We start from the raw sequence: 10,435 nt of genomic DNA on the forward strand, positions 1-10,435 counted from the left end.
TAGGTTTTCTAAGGTGCCCTCTGGGTGCATGTACTAATAAATCACCACTGGAATCAGCGTGGGCTTATTAATACGAGATGTTTGATACCATCATGTAGTTGGGGAACTCGTTTTCACCAGTGTTCTGCACATGCACTTAAACCCGCTTCCCTGTTCGCTTTTACAGGCAGTAATGGAACTGACCAACAGAGTGCCATAATCTGCTCATGCAGATATGTCCACACATGTAGCATAGTGCTCCCTGCCTTAGGGCTTTAAGTCCTGCTGTAGGGGTGACTTATCCACACTGAATGCAGGGTATGCTGGCATGGCAGACCGGGAGGTGAGCGATGTAGTGTTTTCACTTTTGTCTGCACAAAGACCTGCAGCCTGCTGTGGCAGTGCGTAGGTTTTTGCTGAGGGGTCCCTTAGGGTGGCACAATATATGCTGCAGCTCTTAGGTACCCTCTTTAGCCTCCTTGCCCTAGGTACCTGGGGTACCATTTACTAAGGACTTACAGAGGGTGCTAAAGACATTGCCATTTGTGAAAACAATTGAACAGTTTTGGGAAAGAGATCTGGCAATGTGAACCTGGTTAGGAGGAACCCAATGCACTTCCAGTCAAAATCGCATCAAATACTAGATGAAGTTGGGGTGACCATGTCAAAAAGGGGCACATTCCTACAATACCTTCCTCACTCAAATACTTCCGCATTTATTTTGGCTGCTGAGCAGCAAAAAAGAGGCAGTCAAGATGGTGCTGGCCATATTTGAGGAGAATAAAGGGCAGTGATTGGTAGGCTGTGGTTACTAATATATAGTATATAAATCTGTCTTTTGAGATTACTGCATTATGATTGGCAGCTGTGAAAATTCAGTAAAAAAAAAAGAAAAAGATCAATCAATCAGAATACTTGTAAAGCGTACTACTTACCCGTGAGGGTCTCAAGGCGCTGAGGGGAGGGGGTGCCGCTACTGGTTGAAGAGCCAGGTCTTGAGGAGCTTTCTGAAGGTGAGCAGGTCTTGGGTCTGCCGCAGATGGTATGGGAGGGTGTTCCAGGTCTTGGCGGCGAGGAAGGAGAAGGATCTGCCACCAGAAGTTGTTCGTTGGAGGCGGGGGGACGGCGGCGAGGGCGAGGCTGGCGGAGCGGAGCTGGCGGGTGGGGATGTAGAAGCTGAGTCTGCTGTTCAGGTAGGCTAGTCCGGAGTTGTAGAGTGCTTTGTGTGCGTGGGTGAGGAGCTTGAAGGTGATTCTTTTGTCGACGGGGAGCCAGTGCAGGTTTCATAGGCGGGGGGTGATGTGGCTGCGACGAGGGATTTTGAGGATCAGGCGGGCGATTGCGTTTTGGATGCGTTGCAGTCGTTGGAGGTGTTTGGCCGGATTCCTGCGTAGAGTGCATTGCCGTAGTCTAACCTGCTGCTGACGAGGGCTTGGGTCACTGTTCTGGTTTCGGACGGGATGCACTTGTAGATCCTGCGGAGCATGTGGAGGGTGTTGTAGCAGGAGGAGGAGATGGCGTTGACCTGCTACGACATGGAGAGGGAGGAGTCGAGGATGAATCCTAGGTTGCGTGCGTGGTCTGTGGGTGACGGTGACGGTGCCATTCCCAGTGTGGTCGGCCACCAGGAGTCGTCCCAGGCAGAGGGGGTTAGTCCGAGGATGAGGACCTCTGTCTTGTCCGAGTTGAGTTTCAGACGGCTGCTCTTCATCCATTCGGTGACGGCCTTCATTCCCGCGTGGAGGTTTGTTTTGGCGGTGTGTGGGTCATTGGTGAGGGAGAGGATGAGCTGGGTGTCATCGGTGTAGGAGATGATGTTCAGGTCATACTGGCGGGCTACTTGTGCGAGGGTGGCACTGTCGATGTTATACAGGGTTGGGCTTCTCGATGAGCCCTGGGGTACGCCGCAGATGATAGTGGTGGCTTCGGATCGGAAGGGTAGAAGGCGGGCTCTCTGTGTTCTGCCGGAGAGTAAGGATGTGGTCCAGTCCAGGGCCTTTTCCTGGATTCTGACTTCTTGGAGGTGTGTCTTTAGTGTGCGGTGGCAGACCGGGTCGAAGGCGGCTGATAGGTCCACGAGGATGAGGGCTGATGTTTCGCCGTTGTCTAGTTGGTGCCTGATGTCGTCTGTGACGGTGATGAGTGTGGTTTTGGTGCTGTGGTTACGTCTGATTCCAGACTGGGACGGGTCTAAGATGTTGTTGTCCTCGGGGTGGTGGGCTAGTTGCATGTTGGCGATTTTCTCGATGACCTTCGCCGGGAAGGGGAGCAGGGAGATGGGCCGGAAGTTCTTGAGGTCCTTGGGGTCCGCCTTGGGCTTCTTGAGGAGGGCATTGATTCATGCATGTTTCCAGCTTTCTGGGAATGTCGCTGTCTCGAAGGAGATGTTGATGATCTTCCATAGTTGGGGTGCAATGGTTGTGTCGGCTTTGTTGAATACGTGGTGTGGGCAGGGGTCAGATGGTGATCCTGAGTGGATAGAGTTCATGATCTTGCATGTCTCGTCGTCGTTGACATAGGACCAGGAGGTCAGGCGGTTGTTGCAGGTGGTGTTCGTAGAGGGGGCGAGGTCTGCCGTGGTCGGGGCGGTCGAGGTGTTGAAGCTGTCGTGGATGTCAGTGCTCTTGCGATGGAAGAAGGTGGCCAGTGAGTTGCACAGATCTTGTGAGGGTGGGATGTCGTTGGTGTTGGCGCTGGGGTTAGAGAGTTCCTTCACTATGCTGAATAGCTCTTTGGTAGAGAAGTATAATCTGAGCCTCCGGGCCTCACATAGAATATTGCTCCGAGGTTCCAAATTATCATTTTAGAACATTTCAAACACTAACTTTGACACTAACTATATAACCCTAACTCTTACACTATATAACGCTTACTTACACTAACTATCTAACCCTACCTCTTGCACTAACTATCTAACCCTAACTCTTACACTAACTCTCTAACCCTAACTCTTACACTAACTGCAGTCCATACACAGACTCGTCATAGAGAACTGGACCTGCTCAACACCCTCTCGCCAGATATCGCCTTCTTCACTGTAACATTGACCAATGTCTCCTCTGCTCCTGACATTGCCACTGCCATCCCCAACGGATACAAGATCCAGAGTATGGACCTCCCCCACCGCCCAGGAGGAGGACTCGTCATCGAGCACAAGAGCTCCCTCTGACTCTTCATCTCCAGCACAAGCGCCCCCCTCTCCAACACAGAGCACCTCCACTTCCAGACCACCCCCAGAACCACACTGTGCGGGACGCTCGTCTAGAGACCGCCCAGGCCTCGTGCCTCCTCCGCCACCACCTTTGCCCACCTTGTTGCACCACACGCCATGACCTACACGGACTACATGCTCATCGGACATCCGGAACTTCCACCTCGACAACCACAGCGACCTTGATTCCACCACCCTCCTTGACAACCTTGCCAACCTCAGACTGAAACAGCTCGTCACCACCCCCACCCACAGAGATGGACACATCCTCGACCCCATCTTCGCAGCAGGGACAAACATCAACTTCAGCCACGCCACACAGCCCCTCCGGGCAGACCACCACTGTGTACACTTAAACCACCGCACCCAAACCCGCCCCGTGCCTGCCATGAAGGAACTGAAGTAAGATCACAGAGGAACACCCCAGCACACCCTCCTCCATGACCCCCCTCTGCCACAACCGATGCCAACTCCGCAGCCAAAGAACTACACAGCTGGATCTCCAGATGCGCAGACAAGCTCACACCCCTCCGCCACCCTGTCAAACAACGCCCCCTGAAGGCCGCCTGGGTCACCTTCCACCTCCAAAAAGCCAGGCGCTCCTGCAGACGCCTTGAGAACCTATGGAGGAACAGGAAAACCACCAAGATCAGAACACCTACAGGAATGCCATGGCTGAATACCACCAGCGCATAAGAGCCACCAAGCAGACCTTCATCAAGAACAAAATCAACACCAACACCAGTAACGCAAAAGAACTCTTCAACATCATACAGCAATTCACCAAACCCTCCAGCGAAGCCATGGACTTCGCAACATCCCAGGACCTCTGCAACAAGCTCAGCTCCTACTTCCACCTGAAAATCAAGGCTCTCTATGACAACTTCAGCGAACCCACTCCAGACACCAACCCCCACCCCACCACCAACAACCAGCCCACCATCACCACCTGAACACCTGCCACCACCGAAGACACCGCCATGACCATGAAGAACACCTACTCAGGAGCCCCCACTTCCCCTACCTATTGCATATCTACCACAGAGCCGCCGCCACCATAGCACCCGAGCTAGGCCAGACCTTTAATGCCGCCTTCGAATCTGGCATCTTCCCCAACATCTGGAAGCAGGCAGAGGACAAGCCCCTCCTCAAAAAACCCTTTCCAACCCGACGGACCTAAGAACTACTGGCCCATCTCTCTCCTTCCCTTCACAGCCAAAATCACAGAGATATTCATCACTGCCCAACTGACCACCTTAATCGAAGAGAACGCCATCCCTGACTCCTCCCAGTCCGGATTTCGCAGCAACCACAGCACGAGACTGCCCTCTTTGCCGCCACTGGCAACATCCGCATGCTACTCGACCAAGGCCACACTGCGGCCCTCATCCTACTAGACCTCTCCACAGGCTTTGACACTGTCTCTCACCGCACTCTCGCAACCATACTCCACGAAGCCGGTATACAATGAACCGCCCTCAACTGGATCCGCTCCTTTCTCTCCAGTAGAACCCAAAGGATCAGACTCCCACCCTTCCTCTCTGAACCCACAGAGATCAACTGCAGAGTACCACAAGGATCCTCGCTCATCCCTAGGTCTTCAACATCTACATGGCCCTCCTCCCCTCCATCATCAGACAGCATGGACTCCGCATAGTATCCTACGCTGATGATATCCAGCTAATCCTCTCCCTCACGAAGAACCCCTAAGACACCAGACTCAGACTCCAGGAAGGAATGAAAGACATCGCAGCCTGGATGAACAACAGCTGCCTAAAGCTCAACTCGGAGAACTCGGAGAAGACCCTCCTCCACCGCCTGGGACAACACCTGGTGGCCTCCAACCCTCAGAAACCCACCCACTCCGTCAGACCATGCCCGTAACCTCTGCATCATCCTAGTCTCCTCCCTCTCCATGCCCCACCAGATCAATGCAGTCACCTCCACCTGCTTCAACTCCCTCCGCATACTCCGCAAGACCTTCAAGTGGATTCCCCTCGAAAGCAGAAAGACCGTCACCCATGAAATTGTAACTAGCAGACTGAACTTCGACAATTCCCTCTATGCTGGAATAAACAGAACCCTGCTTCACAAGCTCCAAACCATCCAAAACACCACAGCCAGACTCGTCCTCTGAACCCCTTGACACAAGCACATTACCCAGCACTTACGAGACCTCCACTGGCTCCCCATCGAGAAGAGAATAACCTAAAAACTACTCACCCACAAAATCCTACACAGGGTGTACTATGACAGGGTGCGGCTACATCGCATGGGCCGGGCTAGAGACACGAACTATCTAAGATGTGACTTCTACCATACTGTTTGGACATGTCCCATAATACAGGCATACTGGGCCGAGGTTCTGGGGGAGCTGGGAGAAGTGCTGGAAGTCGATTTTCCGTTGGACCACAAATTGGTGCTGCTGGGAGTAACAAATGACGTGGACTTGGGTCACCCACTTCTCATATTTGTAGTTTTGGCATTAGTGGTGGCTAAGAGGGATGTGGCCCAGGCATGGGGGGCCCCCAAAGCCGCCGAGTCTAGATGACTGTAGAAGGGCCAATGATCTGTACATGGCGGCGGAGCGAGTCACGTACAATGCTAGAGGCCCAAGAAATTCAACAGAGTTTGGGGGAAATGGCGCCGATACCATGGGCTGGATGTGGATCTGTAAACTAAGGTGGGAGAGGCACCCGGCTACTCTGATGACGGGGCGGATTTGGAAGGGGGGTTTTATTTCCACACTTTAGGGATTTGTGCACAAACAAGGTATAGTCCTGTCAAGATGAAGAGGAGATCGTGTGCAGGTGGGAGGGGAGAGGAGGGTGGATGGTGGGAGGGAAGTGGAGGGTGATCGTATGTGACGTGCCTGTTTTGTTTGTTTCATAAAACTGCAAATAAAAATATATATATTTTTTTAAACTACTCACCCACGCTTACAAATCCCTCCACAACATCGGACCAAATACCTCAACGAAAGAGTCGCCTTCCACGTACCCAAAAGGAAGCTCCGTTCCGCTAACCTCGCCCTGACAGTGACCCCACACATCCGCAGAACCCAAGCAGGTAGAAGAGCCTTCTACATCGCTGAAAAGGCCTGGAACGAGCTCCCAGTCAACATCAGACGGTCCCCTACTCTGCACACCTTCAGGAAGAGCCTCAAAACCGGGCTTTTCAACTGATCCGGAGCTGCACCCAGCTCCCAGCGCCTTGAGACCCTCGCGGGTGAGTAGCACGCTTTACAAAACCCTGATTGATTGATTAACGCTAACTTACACTAACTATCTAACCCTAACTCTTACACTATCTAACTCTAACTCTTACACTAACTATCTAAAGCTAACTTACACTACCTAACACTACCTCTTACACTATCTTTCTAACCCTAAATCTTACACTAACGCTAACGCAAACTCTTACAGTAACTAATGCTAATTCTTACACTAATGCCCACATGCATCAAGGTAATTTGCATTCGCAAACGGTGCGAATCGCAAAATTCGGCCGTTTGCGAATGCAATTTCCTTTTTTGGGATGCATTATTTTTTTTCATGTTTTCGCAATTTAAGGAATCGCAATTAATATTGCGATTTCTTAAATTGCGATTGCATTTAAGAAATCGCAATTTGTGATTTCTTAAATGCAATGCATTAACATTTTTTTTGGGCGAATTCGCAAATAGGAAGAGGTAAGTTACCATGAAGTTGAACTTCATGGTAATTTGTGAAAAGTTTCAAAAATGCACAAAAGTGCATTTTTGAAAGTTTCATTTTACACACACACACATGCCCTTAGGGCATGTGTGTGTGAAAAATGTTCTTAAAGTTTAATTTTAGGGGTGCAGGGCGGGTCCTTTGAACCCCCCTGCACCCATGAAATAGCATTCTCATTTTGCGATTCCTTAATCAATGGGAAGGGATTCCTTAATTGTGATTCGCAAATTGTGAATCGCAATTAAGGAAAATTAAGAAATCGCTAAAAAAATTGCGATTTCTTAATGCATAGCATTTTGCGATTTCTTAATTGCGATTCCTTAATTTTCGCAATTAATAAATAGGAAAATGTAACAATGATGCATGTGGCCGTAAGTATGTAATACTAACTCTTACACTAACTGTCTAACCCTAACTCTTACACTAACTATCTAACCCTAACTCTTACATTAACTATCTAACCCTAACTCTTACACTAACTATCTAACGCAAACTTACACTAACTATCTACAGCGAATATTTACAGTAAATATCTAACATAAACTCTTACACTAACTATCTAATGGTAACTCTTACACTATGTATCTAACGCTAATCCTTACACTAACTATTTAACCTTAACTCTTACACTAGCTAACCCTAACTCTTACACTATCTAATGCTAACTTTTACACTTACTATCTAACCCTAAATCTTATACTAACTATCTAACCCTAACTCTTACACTAACTACCTAACCCTAACTCTTACACTAACTATCTAACGCTAACACTTACTCTAACTATCTAACGGCTTGCACTAACTGTCTAACCCTAACTCTTACACTAACTATCTTACCCTAACTCTTACACTAACTACCTAACCCTAACTCTTACACTAACTATCTAACGCTAACACTTACTCTAACTACCTAATGCTAACTCTTACACTAACTATCTAATACTAACTCCTACACTAACTGTCTAACGCTAACTCTTTTGGAATGTTGATATGGGATGCAATTGGAATACCTCAGTACAGTATTATCTTGCCAAACTCATCATGAACTGAACATAGGGCAGAGCACAGTGTATTCAAATAGTTGGAGATGTACTTTAAAGTTTTACATTTCCTGGTAGTAAAAACCCCACAAATTCATTTTTTACCACTGTGAGGCCTACCTCTTCCAAAGGAAAACATTGGATTACCTATAAGGTTTGTTTGGGAGCGGGTAGGAATGTCATGTTTGGTGTGTGAAGAATTGTAATTTAAAACCCCCTGTAGTGGTAAAGTCAGATTATAAGACACAATTTTAGAAATGCCACTTTAAAAAAGTTGCTATGCAACAACTACTGGTTATTTACGGAAGAGAACAATTTATTTTAAGCTAGAGGAGTCTGGTCCTGATTAACCAGGACGTGTCAACGAATGGTGTGAAACATAAGTGATTTTTAAACACAGCAAATTTAATTAATAAGCACCACAGACTTAGAAAAATGTATTCTCTCAATAAATCTGACCTCATGCGTTTTCTTCTTCAATGGTTCCTTTTTAGGACCCTTACAGAACTTGGATACACTTGATCCTTTGTCCACCTCTTCACTACGTGGAGGGATACTTCCCAGTTCATACTTTGATGAGAGCCTCAAGCAACACGATGTTCGTACTTTGACAGGGCTGTATTCATGTTTTCTAGTCCTTAGGATGACCTGTTGTGATGTTTATGAACAAACCTATCTGAGGTGGTCGAAACGTCAATGATACAAATAGGTGTTCCATACCAATATCTTACATATGTACTGCCAAGAAATTAGGATATGTTTGAACAGACTAAAAAGTTCTAAACGGACACCGCATTAAGTGATTTTTGTTTCTTGTATATTGTTAATTGTTTGTTATGTGGTATTACTTTTTATGTCACCACATTTTTCGTATGGTACTGATTTATGTTTTATTATTATTATTTTTGTTGAAAACCAGTCCCTTGTCTGTGATGTGTAGCACTTTGTATTTATGCAATATATGAATGTTATTATGTGGAGAGAATCATTTTTTATGTGTCGGTGTTGCTTATTAATTTAATTTATGTTTTGGAATCCTGCATATGTCATGCCATTTATTGGCACATCCTAGTTAATCAGGAGTCAAATACTCTAGCTTAAAATAAATTGTTCTCTTCACTACAGAACCAGTTGCTGATGTATAGCACTATTCTCCCAGGTTAAGCAGGATGCAGAGTTTACCCATTAGAATTCATAGACTTTTAGAAAGTTGCCATTTTGTTGTCTCTTCTGGGTCACTAGACTAGCTGTTTTTGGCAGTTGGCTTTATGTATTCCTCTCAGACAGCAACACAATAGAAGGTCTGGGTGTTGGCAGGTTGGGCCATCCAAGGCAGGATGGGGAGGTGGAGCAGTGAACAGCCCTAATTACACTTCAAAGACATTGTCGCAGCTCAAAACCAAAGAACTTTGCACTAGCCTATGTTGCCTGCAGACAGACTGGGGCTGGGGCAAGGAGGCAATAACTTCCAGACACCTTCCAGTGGGTAAGACTCCAGCGTTTTCCCACTTCTAAGTGGATACCAGGTATAACAAGCATTGGCGTAGCCAATAGGTCTCGCCTTTGGAACTTTATAAGTGTTTAGTTATCCAGCACAATATCCTTGGTTCAACAACATCAACTGTTGCATTGCTAAACACTTATAAGGTCCCAAAGGCAAGACCTATTGGCTATGCCAATGCTTGTTTTGCATAGTTCTGGATCTGACGAGTAACAGAAATCGGTGCATTACAAAAAAAAAAAGAAGAAAATTGTCCAACTCAAATGGACAGTTACTAAATTGCAGCAACGTGGAGGGCCCTTCGGCAAGGCCGACTCCAACTTTCATTAACATTCCTGTACGATTAAACTAATACGGCGAAACCTGTGCCCAGACATTAAGGTGTTAAAATCGTAAAATAATGAATCGATACCATCACAAAATGTGCCACATGATGCCACATAATTAACATTTCCTTGTTACATAATTTAATGAACCCAGTCAGATATGTTGGTCCTGCCTTGCCGCATAATTCCAGTGGCCCTGCTCATACAAAGTTAAACCGAGAAACAGAGCAATAGGCTACTCTGGGTGTTCAGCATAAGCCCCCTGCCGACACCAGCTGGATTCCCCTGGGATTACCGCTAGAGTAGTACAAATAGTTACTTTCCTCAGCCCCACCAGCCATGAGCTTCTGGTGATAACACTGCGGCCTCGCCTGCGGTACCGCGGCCTGTTGTTGGGCTGGCGTCCTGGCTGCGGGTTCTGGCCACCGCCTTCCTTCATCTCACCTTGTCCACCCTAGAAGAGATGCCGAGCACAAGCTTTAGGAGATGGGTACAGTCCAGGCTTTACGACCAGCACACAAACTTGAAAACACTAAAAGAACAAAACTACAGCCACTTGACCGCTAAGACACTGCAGAGATGCCCCTGCCCAAATGGAAGAAACTGGAGCAAACAGGGCAGGTAGCCTCTCTCTACCTCCATCAGTCCATACTTTAGAGCAG

Source organism: Lissotriton helveticus, chromosome 1_1 (genome assembly GCF_964261635.1).
Source record: "Lissotriton helveticus chromosome 1_1, aLisHel1.1, whole genome shotgun sequence".
NCBI lineage: Eukaryota > Metazoa > Chordata > Amphibia > Caudata > Salamandridae > Lissotriton > Lissotriton helveticus.